This window comes from Gorilla gorilla, chromosome 4 (assembly GCF_029281585.2).
Source record: "Gorilla gorilla gorilla isolate KB3781 chromosome 4, NHGRI_mGorGor1-v2.1_pri, whole genome shotgun sequence".
Classification (NCBI taxonomy): Eukaryota; Metazoa; Chordata; class Mammalia; order Primates; family Hominidae; genus Gorilla; species Gorilla gorilla.
In genome coordinates this window covers 83621735-83636400 of record NC_073228.2, presented here as the reverse complement: position 1 = coordinate 83636400, position 14666 = coordinate 83621735, and the positions used below count along the sequence as shown (strand labels likewise).

Below are 14666 nucleotides of genomic sequence, written 5' to 3'. Positions count from 1 at the left end.
TTTGGGAGGCAAGAAATCTGCAATCAGTTTCACTGGGCCAAAATCAAAATGTTGTCAGGGCCATGCTCCCTCCAAAGGCTCTAGGGTAAAATCCATTCCTTGCCTCTTCCGGTTTCTGATTACTGGCATTTCTTGGTTAATGACTGCATCACTCCAATATGTGCCTCTGTGGTCACATTATCATCTTCTCCCCTGTTAAATTTTCTTCTGCCTGTCTCTTATAAGGCATTTGTAATTTCATACAGAGCTCCCCAGGAAAAACAGGATAACCTCCCCATCTCAAGATCCCTAATTATGCACACCTAAAATCTATTCTGACATTATAAAGTAACATTCACAAGTTCTAAGGATTAGGACCTGGATATCTTTGGGGGCCATCATATGGTCTACTACACTGTGGAGTTGGTGTTATAACACCCAGAGAAAAATTATTCCAAGTTACTTTAAGTTTCATTGACTTGACTGTACATCTCTAGTAGGGTATACTCTAAGGACACAAATAATTTTTAAAAAATCTTAAACTTTTCCATAATAATGGTGGTGGTACTATTATAATTGTTCTGAAATTTTTAAAAATGTGTGTATTGTTTGATAAAGTAAATGAGTAATTATATTGGCATAACTGATAACATTTGGGTTTCCAACACTGGAGAATAGAGATACAGATGTAAGACTGATGAGGTAAGTAAAAATCCTGTTGTTTGAATTTGAATTGGGAGTATCGGTTTGAACTGTAGCTCTATTTGGGAGAGGTCTAGACACATCACTATTGAACAGTGATGAGTATCCCTTGCACCTAGATTGTGGTTTGTAAATACCATCTCCCACCAAAAGGAACCAGGGCCTCCTGAAGAAATCATTAAATCTAGGTATCGGGAAAGAAGTGTGCCAGTTGAACCTGGTATACCTTATCATTTCAGAAAACAAAGAAGTATTGACAACTAGGGTGATGTTAAAGGCCTCAGGAATCAACCTAAAAAGGCTTCCACAGGTCAAAGACGGAACAATTTGAGTATCAATAGGAATAATAACTACAAGGATTTGAAACACACGTCACATGAATTTGTTATATAACAACACTTAAGCAAGCAAATAAACAACTAAATAAACAAAACCTCATTGGTCAGTTTGAGTATCCTAGGGAACAAATTATTAATTTGAAAGATGTTAAATAAAGGAATAAAGCAAGCATTTATTATTGCCAGTGTGTGGGTGCGCACCCAAGGCAGCGCGCGACACATTCCGCTGCCGATCTCCCCCTTGGGGTGGGAAGATCTTACAAAGTGCATGTCTCTCCCACTTAAATTCGTAGTCAGCCTTAAATAAACCCGGCCGTCTTCCCACAACACCGCACCGAGACCGGTAGGGCCTGCCTCAGCATCCGCCACGCCTTCTCGTACCCCAGCAGGGTGCGTGCGCGCTCTCGGGGATAGGGGTCTTCAGCCGAGCGCGTGTGGAGCAGGGCCACGGCGCCTGCGCAGCGGAGGCTGTGGCCCACATTTCCCAAGAACACTGCGTTCCTGGGCCCGCCCAGTGTCCCAGAGTCCCTTTCGAGGCGGAAGCTGGGCTCTTCCCTGCATCTCTTTCTGGGCCGTGGAGCTGTCCGCTCTGAAACCTGAGGAAGTCGTAGTTCAGGGAGGGGTAGCTCTTGCACCTAGGCCGTTAGGAACGAGTTTTAGGTTCGAATCCCATCTTACGGAAGGTGGTGTTGGTCCCTTGGGTGTCCCACCCGTCTCAGCCAAACTGCGGGCCATTTCCCGGGGCGAGCAAGGGGAGTTACCGCGCCAGTGGGTGGACTCGCCGCCTCTCAGAGTCGGGAGGAAGTCGAGCTGGGGTGCAGTTACGAGTCTCAGTTAATAATGAATAGGGTGGCCAATGGTGGGCCAGGCACAGTGGCTCACGCCTGTAATCCCAGCACTTTGGGAGGCCGAGGCGGGCGGATCACGAGGTTAGGAGATAAGAGACCAGCCTGGCTAATATGGTGAAACCTCGTCTTTACTAAAAATAAAAAAATTAGCTGGGCATGGTGGCGGGCGCCTGTAGTCCCGGCTACTCGGGAGGCTGTGGCAGGAGAATCGCTTGAACCGAGGAGGCAGAGGTTGCAGTGAGCCGACATCGCGCCACTGCACTCCAGCATGGCGACAAAGCGAGACTACGTCTCAAAAACAAACAAACAAAAAAGAAAAGAAAAGAAAAAAAACGGTGGCCAATATGGTGAAACACCCTCTCTACTAAAAATACAAAAATTAGCTGGGCGTGGTGGCGCCCGCCTGTAGTCCCAGCTACTCGGGAGGCTGAGGCAGAAGAATCGCTTGAAGCCGGCAGGCAAAGGTTGCAGTGACCCGAGATTGCGCTACTGCACTCCAGCCTGGGCGACAGAGCGAGGTTCCGTCTCGAAAAAAAAAAAACAACGAAAAGGGGACTCACTTCGGAGAAGCTGCCCTCTCTGCAAACTTATTTGAGTAAGGGACTGAAGACTGAAGTTAGGGAGAGGAAAGGGATACACGTCTGTTAGTGCGAGTTGCGTGTCTTGTTAGTGCGAACTGGAACCCAAGTTTCCTTTGGGAAGACTTTGGCGAAAGAGTACAGGAACACCAGCCACTCCAGAAAGAGAGACCGCTCCTCTTGAACCCGCCCAGTTAACTCCTCCCGCAGGCTCTACGTTCGAATGCCTCCACCCTGATTTTGAAGGTTATAGGCGCACAATCAAGGAAATGTCGACAGAGGGCGTCCTTGCTCTAAGCAGCATTGTCCACCTGCTTCCTGAGCGGGGTTGAATGATTATTCTCTGAACCTGGACTTCTGGCGTTGTGCCTCTATACTCCATTTCGCTGCTTCAAAGCTCTCCTAATTGACTTTATTTTCTGACACTCGCCCACTTTACCCCCCAGGAGTGTTGCTTCTTTTATTTCTTTGCCTGGATGGTTGTTTGGCTTAGTAAATAGACCTAGACCCCACGCCATGGTGTAGAAGCAGTTGGTGAACTTCTATAAAGGGCCAGATAGTACACATTTTAGGCTTTGCTATCTCCTTATGGTTGTAAGTTCTGCTGTTGTAGCACAAAATCAGCCTTGGACAGTAAGCAGATAGGTGTGGCTGTGTTCCAACAAAACTTCACTGAAATTTGAATTTCACTGTAATTTTCACGTGTCACGAAATATTTTTTTTAACCATTTAAAAATGTAAAAATAATGTGTGTGTGTGTGTGTGCGCGCGCGCGTGTTAGCTTGGGCCGCCAGCTAGCAGTAGTTTGCCAATTCTTGGTAGAGAAAGAGAGCAGTCTCCACCTAGGTCTGGGAATTCAGGGAGAGAGGTGCTGGCCAAAATAACAGTTCATGGCCTGCTTTTCTAGATCTGGGAGTGAGTAGGACTACTACTAGACTCTCATTTGACCTCTCCTTTGGGAATCGCAGGGTATATAGTGCCCACTGATTGGTGGGAATTTTGTCAAGGTGGGTCTGATAATCTGGCTTCTTTCCCTTCCCAGCTCTTTATAGTCTTTCTTTCTTTTTTATCGTTCTCTCCCTCTCTCTTTTTAGCGATGTGGTCTTGCTATGTTGCCCGGGCTGAGTGCAGTGACTATTCACAGGCCGGATCTAGTGCACTGCAGTCTTGAACTCCTGGCTTACAGTCCTGCTGGTTCTGAGAGGCAGGGGAAGAAACGGCCACCATGCTCTGCAGCTAGGTGTCAGGTAGGTTTGGGCCATCTCTCTTCTCTGGTTTCTAGGCACATCTCAACTCAGGATGCACCTTTCCAGGGAGAGGTGCATCCTGAGTTGAGATAAGTATTCATCCTGGTTGCAAGATGAATACTTTTCATTCTTCCACTACACAATCATTTTAAAGTTAAGTTTCATCTATGATGGGTATTCTGGGTCCCAGAAGAGAGGTGGTACCTGGGTCAGTCCCTTTCCAGTCTGCAGTCTAACACATACAGATTAAATGAATGTGAAAATATAAAAATGCTTTGTAATTACAAAGCACTCTGCAAATACAAATGTTGCAGTAAAGAAAAAAAGTATGGTTGACATCTTTCTTTATTCTAGAAAGTGCAAATCTATCTTTTTTGAATACTTAGCACTTCTCTGAACTACTGTATCTTGCCAGCACTTTGCACAGTGCATATTAGAATAACACATTCAGTTAATATTTATTGAGTGCCTACTTGCCTATTATGCATCTCTTAGTGCCTTTCTGGTTTTTATTTGTATTTTTATTTTTTTGAGACTGAGTCTCACTGTGTCACCCCAGGCTGGAGTGCGGTGGCGTGATCTCGGCTCACTGCAACCTCCTCCTCCCGGGTTCAAGTGATTCTCCTGCCTCAGCCTCCTGAGTAGCTGGGACTACAGGTGCGTTCCACTGTGCCCGGCTAATTTTTGTATTTTTAGTAGAGATGGGTTTCGCCATTTTGGCCAGGCTGGTCTTGAACTTCTGACTTCAGGTGATCCACCCGCCTTGGCCTTCAAAAGTGCTGGGATTACAGGCATGAGCCACCATACCCGCCCCCTTTCTGGTTCTTAAGTGAATCTTTTCCATTACTGCTTTCTTTTGGTTCGAGAAAGGGCAGGACCAGAAATTAGCCTTCTCAGCATCCTTGATCACCTCTATTTTAGTGGTATTAGAGTCTCCTTAGCAGGTGGGACTTCCCAGGACCCTAGTGTAAGGTATTATAGAGTTGGCTCTTGTCCCTTGGTATGCAAATGTTCTGCATTTCTTTTTTTTTTTTTTTTTTTTTTTTTTGAGACGGAGTCTTGCTCTGTTGCCAGGCTGGAGTGCAGTGGCATGATCTTGGCTCACTGCAACCTCCGCCTCCTGAGTTCAAGCAATTCCCCTGCCTCAGCCTTCCGAGTAGCTAGCACTACAAGGACGTGTGCCACCATGTCCGGCTAATTTTTTGTATTTTAGTAGAGATGGGGTTTCACCATGTTGGCCAGGATGGTCTCGATCTCCTGACCTCGTGATCCGCCCACCTCGGCCTCCCAAAGTGCTGGGATTACAGGCGTAAGCCACGGTGCCTGGCCATGTTCTGCATTTCAGCCAACCACAGATTGGAAATATTGAGCAGAAAACCCTCAAAATAATGCAATAAAAAATGTAAAACTATCTACATGGTATTTACATTGTATTAGGTATTATAAGTAATCTAGAGATGATTTAAAGTATTTGGGAGAATGTACATCTGTTATATGCAAATACTATGCCATTTTTATATCAGCTACTTGAGCATCCAAGGATTTTGGTATCCATGGGAGTCCTAGAACCAATCCTGGAACCAATACTGAGGGATGACTCTAATGTAAAATATAGTGCTCAGCATGAATATTCCAGGTATAGTTTAAAATCAGTTTACAGTGGAGATCATTACTTTTCAACTTCTGGATGCAGATCTTATTTTGATATGGCCCAAAATTGTTCTTCAAGAAAAAACCTCTACTCTTGTAGGCATGAAACAGCCAACTTTCTTGTAAGACCAATAGGACTAAGATGATTATTGGTGAATAAGAGAGTGGCTCCTAGCTCCCCTGTCAAAGTTATAATGAATTTAGAAAGAAGAGATTTGGGGATGAAAACAATTTAGTTTTAGGTTAAACCACGTAAGGTACTTATGAGATAGTTCTGGGTGATCACTGACTATATGGCTTTGAAACTTGTGATAGATCTGAGTGAAAAATTGGTAGGAGGAGGTGCATCCTGAATTGAGATGTTCTCATTTAAACATTTGAATTTAAGAAACTGTATGGGAGGGGGACCTCTTTTGGCTTTGGAGCCTCCCACCACCCCCGTCTCTGTACAAGGGAGGTGCTTATTTCTTCCTTCTCCCTTCTTTCTTTCCTCTTCTTGCCTGTTAAACTCTCTGCCCCTTAAAACCACTCCACAGGCCGGGCGCGGTGGCTCACGCCTGTAATCCCAGCACTTTGGGAGGCCGAGGTGGGCGGATCACGAGGTCAGGAGATCGAGACCACGGTGAAACCCCATCTCTACTAAAAATACAAAAAATTAGCCGGGCCCAGTGGCGGGCGCCTGTAGTCCCAGCTACTCGGGAGGCTGAGGCAGGAGAATGGCGTGAACCCGGGAGGCGGAGCTTGCAGTGAGCCGAGATTGCACCACTGCACTCCAGCCTGGTCGACAGAGCGAGACTCCGTCTCAAAAAAAAAAAAAAAAAAAAAACCACTCCACATATGTCCATGTTGTTTTATCTAAACCAGCATGAGGACCAAGAACCCTGGTGTTCCTCCACTCATCGGAGCCGTATCATTTTGGTGCATTGGCCGGGAAAGGAAATTCAATCTTGAGACTGGTGAGTATGGAGCGGATTTCAACTTTAAATCTGTTCTTTAGTCTCAAGGCTCTCTTCCAGCTACCCTGTCGCCAAACTTTCTTTCTATCTGTGGTCTCTCTGTGTGTCTAATGTGCAGGATTCTGTCTGTTAGAAAAGATCGTGAATCACGGCATGCAGTAACTCAGTAAGTGTCTCTCTCTACCTTTTCTCTGGCAAGCACATGGTATTTCTAAGCCACCTAGTAGAAATCAGGCTGTAGGCCTCTTCTAAGAATGGGAAGTTTTTGCTTTTAACAGTTAGGAGTAGGATGTCTTCCATGGCCAAATTTTAGTCTCAATATTGTCCCACTGGCAGGAAAACGGCCATTCAGTTCCTATGTTCCTTTAAGCCATCTATTCTGGCTCCTACTAAGACAGTGCTTAATTAGTAAGGGGATTTTAAGTCCAGAAGTTAACCGGAACCATTCTTCTATGGGTAAATGCTTTAGCATGGGCTATAATGGCAGGATATAGAGTTCAATCTATCACATCCCCTCCCTTAAAGGGTCTCTTCCCAATTACATGGTTTTTCTTCAAATCCATTTTTTGGGAGGCACACAGGCCACCCAAGTCTAGGAGGTCAAAGGTAAATAAAAGGCAGAGAACTGATTGCTTGGGAACAGCGTGACTATGGCCCAAAACTCAGATCCTCTGGTGCCATGGCTTGGAGGGTCACACCTGCAGTCATGGGTGGAACATTTAAATGAGTGCTGGGAATCCAGGAACAAAGGAGAGAAAATAGTTGGGGGACGCCTCCTACTGCTTTCTTTTCCATCCTGGATTTCATACCAAAAGGAAGGAGACTAAAAGGACGCTTTTATTCTCACTTCTCTTTCTCGATGGGTAACAGACCGTCTTCAACATGCACTCCTCTTGAGTGTATTTTGAAGCACTGGGATCTTTCGACCTTGAAACTTTGAAGAAAAAGTGGCTTATTTTCTTTTGCAGTCATATCAGGCAGGCCCAGGGAAAACAGTACCCCAAAATTAAAAAAGTAACTTTCAGGGAAGTCATCTGAGGGTCCCCCTTATTTGGGGCCCCTTCAAGTTCCCTTCTCATTGCAGGACCTTTGGCAAGTAAAGGGAGACTTAGGCTGGTTTTCTGATGACCTTAATAAGTATATAGAAACTTTCCAAAATTTAACTCAGGTATTTAACCTCTCATGAAGGGATGTTATGTTGCTGCTAAGTCAAACCCTTACTGTAGGTAAAATAAGCAGCTCTGCAAGCAGAAGAAAATTTTGGAGATAAGTAATGTCTCCTATAGAAGGCCAAAAGGGAAAAGAAAAAAATAGGGAAGGCAAAGGGGAAACACCATTCCCAATAGGAAAAGAGGCAATACCTCCTGACAACCCTAACTGGAACTCCTTTCTGTGGTGTTTTTCCTTGTTTTGCAGTTTAAAATGGCTTCTCTTTTATAATGTTCTTCCAACATGGAAAAGGTTAATTTTCCAAACCTTAAAATGTTTGGCATAGAGTTGAGCTAGGGGGAAGGAAACCCAGCCCAGAAGCCTGATATGCTGGCAAAAGGGTAAAAATTTCTTACCAGTCAGGCTTTTGGCTTCTCTCTTCCTGTGGAAACCGGCAAAAGGGATAATAAAGATCATTGTTTATGTTTTCTTTAAATTTATAGTTAATGAAAAAGGATTTGTGAGGTTGGTCTTAAGCTGTAAACAATCTGCTCTTCTTTGTATGTCTTTCTGTATGGTTCTGTTAAAGAAAAGGTATCTTAGGTCAGGATGCAGGCCCAGAAACCCATAAGCCTGCTGTTCAAACCAGCCCAGCAAAGTATCCAGTGGCAAACTTGGCTACAGGCCTCCATCTTGTTTCATGTCATGGAAACATAATCTGTAACCGTGTGGCAATACTTTGTTTTTGTCTCCGCCATTTTACAATGGTGGCTGTCTTCTTGTGCTAAATCAGATAAGCCAGTTTGTCAGTCTGGGCTGTGTCAGCTGATCCATCAAGGGCAGGGTTTACAAAACATCTTAAGCACTGATCATAACAGCCGTTTAGGGAGGGTCAAAATCTTGTAGCCTCCAATTGCATGGCTCTTGGGCCATGGTTTCTAATCCTGTAGCTAGTTTCTTGGTCTGGTCCCCAGGCAAAAGGGAAGTATATCTTGAGAAGCAGCTGCTATCTTCTTTGTTTTAGACTATAAACTGTAAACCAAGCTCCTCCCAAAGTTGGTTCAGCCTATGCCCAGGGATGGGCAAGGACAGTTTGGGGGCTGGAAACAAAATGGAGTTGTTTGGGTGAGATCTCTTCCACTGTCTCAGTCACAATTTTGCAGTGACAGTTTCAAAAGCTGCCTGTCCGGGTGGATCACGAGGTCAGGAGTTCAAGACCAGCCTAGTCAACATGACGAAACCCTGTCTCTACTAAAAAAACAAAAATTAGCCAGGCGTGGTGGCATGCACCTGTAGTCCTGGCTACTCAGGAAGCTGAGGCAGAGGAATTGCTTGAACCCAGGAGGCAGAGGTTGCAGTGAGCCAAGATCATGCCACTGCACTCCAGCCTGGGTGACAGAGCAAGACTCTGTCTCAGGAAAAAAAAAAAAAAAAAAAAAAAAAAGCTGCTTGTCACTCCTTTAAAAATACCTTTTACACTCCTGGTTAAGTCATAACCTAATTAAAGCTCTTTAGTTTTACCTGTGAGGTTACTTATTGTAAAGTTCAAAAGCCAAAAATCTTAACCGCTTGGCATGGCTAAGGTCAAGTAACAAAGGATTTAAAAGAATTTTCTTAAAGAGTGCTCAGCTTAATTAAAAGTGGAAAATCAAGTTATAGGTATATTAAAAGGCCTTTATGTTTTTTCTTTTCTTGAATCTTGTTTTTCTGGAGAAAGGCTCATCTCAGCTGACTGAATTATTTTTCTCCATTTTTTGTCTTACTACTCTTAATGCATGTATAAAAGGCCCTAAGATAACTTCTGGTAGCATGGGACTCCTCAGGAAACACAGAGGAGGCGCCACAGACCCCATTTTGGGAAAAAACCCTCTGTTTTCCTCATGAAACCCCAGGAATTAAAAGCAAATAGTTCCCTCTCAAAATCAAAGGCTCTGTTCTGTTTTGTGTTATCTGATGGTTTTGAGTTTTGGGGGTATCAGAAATTACTTTGCATTTTTACAAGAAAGCTTTGGTGTGTAATAATCAAGTAGAAAATACACTGTAAGGGATGGCTAATAGTAGTTATAAATCAGGGATGCTCTTGGTCACCTGGAAGATAAGGAAACATCCTCACCCTGCACTGGGAGATGAGACTCCCATCAGGGATGGGCTAATTACAAAATAAGCCAATTGGCTTTGGGCTGCCTTGCAATGCAATGCATGGTAGAAGCACTACACCGTCCTCTCCCATAGTATCATCTATATGGTCTTTTCATAAATTAAGCATTAAAATAAAAGCATAGCAAGGAGGTCTTAAGACACTAATCTGCCCCTTAGTAAAAGGGTTATAAAAGGTTTGTAAAGATTTCACCTTGGCCGGGTGCGGTGGCTCACACCTGTAACCCCAGCACTTTGGGAGGCTGAGGCGGGCAGATCACCTGAGGTCGGGAGTTCGAGACCAGGCTGACAAACACGGAGAAGCCCCGTTTCTACTAAAAATACAAAATTAGCCAGGGGTGGTGGCACATGCCTGTAATCCCAGCTACTTGGGAGGCTGAGGCAGGAGAATCACTTGAACCTGGGAGGCGGAGGTTGCAGTGAGCTGAGATCATGCCCTTGCACTCTAGCCTGTGCAACAAGAATGAAACTCCATCTCAAAAAAAAAAGAAAAAAAAAGATTTCACCTCATGGTCAAATTGGTTAGGATTTGATGGAATAATCTATAAGGTTTCATGTAAACGAATTGGGGTTAACATTAATAAACTAATGCAAGGGTAAAATTTTGCTTTGAACAAGATTTTCATTTCATAATAAAGGCTAATGAAAGGATTTTGCCTTTTGAGTCATCATTTTGGCAAAATAATTTATGGCAATCTGGAAATTGTCCTTCCTGATACCTAGCTTTTTGAATGGTTCAGAGGGCCCCTGAAACATTCAGAAAAGAGGTAAACAGGATTATTTGACATGTTTAGTCACATGAGATTGCCAAAATGATGTCCAATCTTATTTAAGTTATAGTTTGGTGAATAATACTAATACATGTTTCAGAATTGTATGGGATTTCTAAGATTCTAATGTCTAAGTATATGCTATCAATCATAATTAAGGGTAAAGTTATTGTAAACCATGAAGATAAATAAACTTGTCAGTCATGTTTTTAACTATCCTGAAAATTTTGTCATTCACAGACAATTGTTGTCCTGCTTTGTTCCTTTTCAAAAAATGGTTTATAATCAAGCTCTATTAAGGAGTTTAACAGGTGTTCTCAAATGCAGGTTTTTAATAGCTTTAAAGATTGTAACATTGGAATAGAGAAAGAATGTATGGGACTCATAAAGAACTAATATGTTCATAAATATCAAGCAAAGCAAGAGTTAAGTAAATGGACTGCACTCAGAAAGTTAAAGCAGACTTTTTAACTTTGCTTGGAATATTGCTGATCCTTGCTTTGTTTTTCAGAGTCAAGAAAAGTTTTAAACTATTTATGGCCTTTAATAATTGAGTAAGGTATACTCCTGTGAACAAAATTTGGAGCATATTTATTTGTCTCTGCCTGGTTCCTCTAGAATTTGGAGACTAGCTGTACTCTTAACTTACAGCAATATAGCTCTTTGCATCAGTGCAATAAGAATCCATTTTTCTTTGTCAACAGGACATATTGGAAAAACTGGTTATTTTAACCAAGGCTTGAGGGTGTGTTTCCTTTTAAGGAATCAAGCTTGACATGCAGAGCAAATAAAAGCCCCTTGGGGAGAACTGGCCTCATACCTTGTCTGCACAGTCCCCACACAAGATTCCTAACCTGTGGTCAGTAAAGAGTGTCACTTTCTAACAGGTCTGGGAGCTCCGAGTTTATCTTGGGGCCTCAAGAGGAGAGGATCACCCAACTCACAGGTATTTGAGGATACAAACCCATGGCTGGGCTTGGCTTTAAAAGTTCTTATCTGAGATTCCTTGTAGAACAGTTTCATCGAAGCCAATCCAAAAGGCCTGTGTAGAAATAACCTTTCTTGCTGCACTTTATGCAAACAATCAGGCCATGTATAGGACTAAAGTTTATTCTACGGACAACACACACGGGCCTATCATAATTTGTTTTTATCAAAAACGAGGACTGGAGAGAAAAACTGTGCTCCAAAGCTTATCATACATTTCTCCAAAACTTACCATACATTTCTCATTAAATCCTAGTCTCATCAATTGTTTTTAAGCTTTTTGCCTATATATTATACTAACCCTGCTTATTCCTGTGAATCAAGTGGTAATCCCCTACAGTTTGGAAGAAATAAAAAGGGATGGGTAATGTAAAAATCTGAATCAGTATGCTAGTTCTGGGCAATTATCCTGCAAATTCTGCCAGTTAATGAAAGTGAGTATGATGCCCATTAACTCAGGGTTTTTTTTTTTTGTTTGGGAAAATAAAACCAAGGCTTTATAGACCACCAAAGGAAAATTCTGTATCTTGGCAAGTAAAATTTTACATGGAAATTATCTAGTACATCACACTTGTGGAAGTTGCTATACTCACTCTGCTATTTGCAAGAGGGTTATACATGGTAGCACCTTCTAACTGAAATATTGGACAGAGTTTCCATTGCTGTTGTATTTTGCTTAATTATTATCCTTATAGCAGGGATAATAGTTACTGACAAAAAGGAAGCATGAAAGTTTTACTATCACTGAGTCTGCTAGCACTTTTTATTGGGTTTAGTAATGATTAACACCTCTAGTAGAGGAAAATCTACAGGTACTTAAGAATGAAATCAAAATTATTAACAGGCTCAGGGAAAATGCCGGCTTCAGCCCTGGATGGCTACAATCCCTCTTTAATGAATTCCAATCTTCTTTATGGAATTGGTCAGCCCCTTTATCAAGCCCTCTCTTGCTTATATGTCTTGTATTGATATTTGGACCCTGTATACTCAGTACTATAACTCGAACTGTTTCTTCTCGCCTCAAAGCAGTCAAACTCCAAATGGTGCTGCAAACTGAACCACATATGGACACGCCATTCTCCCGAGGACCCTTAAGTTGACCCTAGGAGGAGCCCTCACTGCTGTTCCCCATTTGACGCCCCTTTTCAGCAGGAAGTAGCCAGAAAGAGTCGTCGCCCAAAACCCCCTAACAGCAGTTAGTGTGATATCACCACAGGGAGGAATGTGGTAGGAGTTATTAAGAAATTATTTTAGGCAGAGAGGCAGAGGGGTCCTTGGGAAGTTTTAGTTTTTTAAAGCATCTCCAGAAAAGTTTCTTGTAAAGCCCCGACTCTTACAGTCAGGCCATCAACCTTTGATATGCAAATGCAGGCCATTAGAAACTGGGTCCACCCAACATGTCAATTCCCACAGCCTTCTTGCCCTTGCCCCACATGTTCCTGGCAACATGGCCACCCCCACCTATCCCCACGTGTGTAGAACATCATGGCGCCCCATATTTGCATATGGGTGGGAGGGCCAGCTCTTTCTCTGGCTATTTGAAGACATGCCTAGTCAAACCAATCCCCTGAGCCCTATGCAAATCAAACACTGCCTTCTCCAGCCTCTGTATATATACCTAGCTGGTATCCGTGGCAGGTGGGGACCTTCTCTTTCGGCTTTGGAGCCCCCTCTCCTGTCTCTGTACAGGTGAGCTGCTGCTTTCTTCCTTCTCCCTTCCTTCTAGCCCCTTCTTGCCTATTAAACTCTCTGCTCCTTAAAACAAAAAACAAAACAAACAACAAAAAACAAAACAAACAACAAAAAATAAACTCTATGGGAAAGAAGACAAAAACAGATTTAAAAAACTTTCAGTGCTCTAATCTCATAAAAATACATAATTCTATAAAATTGTAGGTACATACTCTTTGTACTCAGAATTTCCATTTAACATTATTTTACAAGAAGAACTCAACTAAGTGCTGGAGCTATGCGGTTCCAATCCTTATTCTGTCATTATATGACATATGACCTCAAGCATGACATTTCAGCATCATGGGCTTCACTTTCCCCATTCATACACAGTGCAGGGCTCGATGCTGTTTACACACTTACGCATTTGTACATATCACTGTAGTGCACATGCTTGCCATTTTTAATGGTTATAGTGTTCTAAGGGGCTAATAATTATGAAAGATAGAGCCATGGGGAGAACAGAAACAGAGGAGTAAGAATACATTCTTGGGCACATGCAAGTAAACTGACACCAGAAGACAAAGAATGAAACATAACAGCCTTAAAGTTTTAGAGACCAAATAAAGGTTTAGTAAGAAAAACTAGTACTTAGATTTGCATGAAACAGATCCTTAGGATTAATATTTAGATCTTACCAGAAATCTGCCTTAAGAGATGTGATGGGAAAGGAGGGCTATTAGCTTATAAACACCATAAGTTATAAAGACATATAATAGTTAAAACACAACGTATTAGGTATACATCTAGTTGCTTTCTTAATTGCCCTCTACTTAACCCAGTTGGCAGATTAACTGACAAGTTCTATTCCCTTGTAAATTTCCTGATGGCATTGTCACAGGCCTTTTGCAGCTAATTTGCTGCTTTCTAGCATACATAACATGGAAGTGTTCTCTCCAATTTAGGTGCATGCTTAACAAGATTTAGTTGTTTGCACCCGAAAGTTTATCCCAGTTATGTAATTATATCCCTCATTACACAGATATTAGGTAACTGATGGCATGAGTGAAGAGTTGTCTTTATGAAAACCAACTTGAATGGTTGGAAAGAATTACCAGTGACACTCCGGGAGCAGTGAGAATCCCTAGTGCCCAGATCTTGGTTTCTAAATAGCTACCTATTAAAAGGAGCCAGGGATTCTTGGAAAAAGGTTTCATTCCAGGCCTGGGGCATTGAAAATGCAACGTCAACTTGAGATATCTTGTGTTAGAAGGCAATCAAGTGTCCAAAGACTAGAGAGTGAATGTCAAAAGGACATAAGAGATACTTGAAGGGCTCCACCTGGCCAAATTTGGGACAATCTGAACATCAGAAACAATGATCATAAATGACTTAACACATTGAATCATGTGTTATCACTGCAGATGAAAGCATCAAACTCTTTACTGGTAATTAAACTCCTACACTGGTAATTAAGGTAAAATAATTGCTGACTGTGCCTTTAGTGCATTCCTAGTTGATGAGGGAACGTTATACAAGAATGCCACTCAACAAGTGTAGAGTGACAGAATTAGAAAATTGTCATTTTGCAAACATTGATGAGACAATGGATTCAGGCAACGATCACCGTTGGT

At 42.5% G+C, this 14666-nt stretch overlaps 1 long non-coding RNA gene across 3 annotated transcripts; it reads left to right on the top strand.

Annotated features, from left to right (window-relative positions):
• The first annotated feature begins 1566 nt into the window (after positions 1-1566).
• Positions 1567-12670, top strand: LOC109026808 (uncharacterized). 3 transcript variants are annotated; one of them, XR_010133872.1, is made up of 3 exons: positions 1567-3692; positions 6207-6298; positions 12391-12670. It is a non-coding gene; the product is annotated as an uncharacterized lncRNA (long non-coding RNA). The 3 variants fall into 3 exon arrangements; XR_010133871.1 differs by having other exon boundaries at positions 12388-12670; XR_002005850.4 differs by lacking the exon at positions 12391-12670 and adding an exon at positions 6417-8760.
• The last annotated feature ends 1996 nt before the right edge of the window (positions 12671-14666 follow it).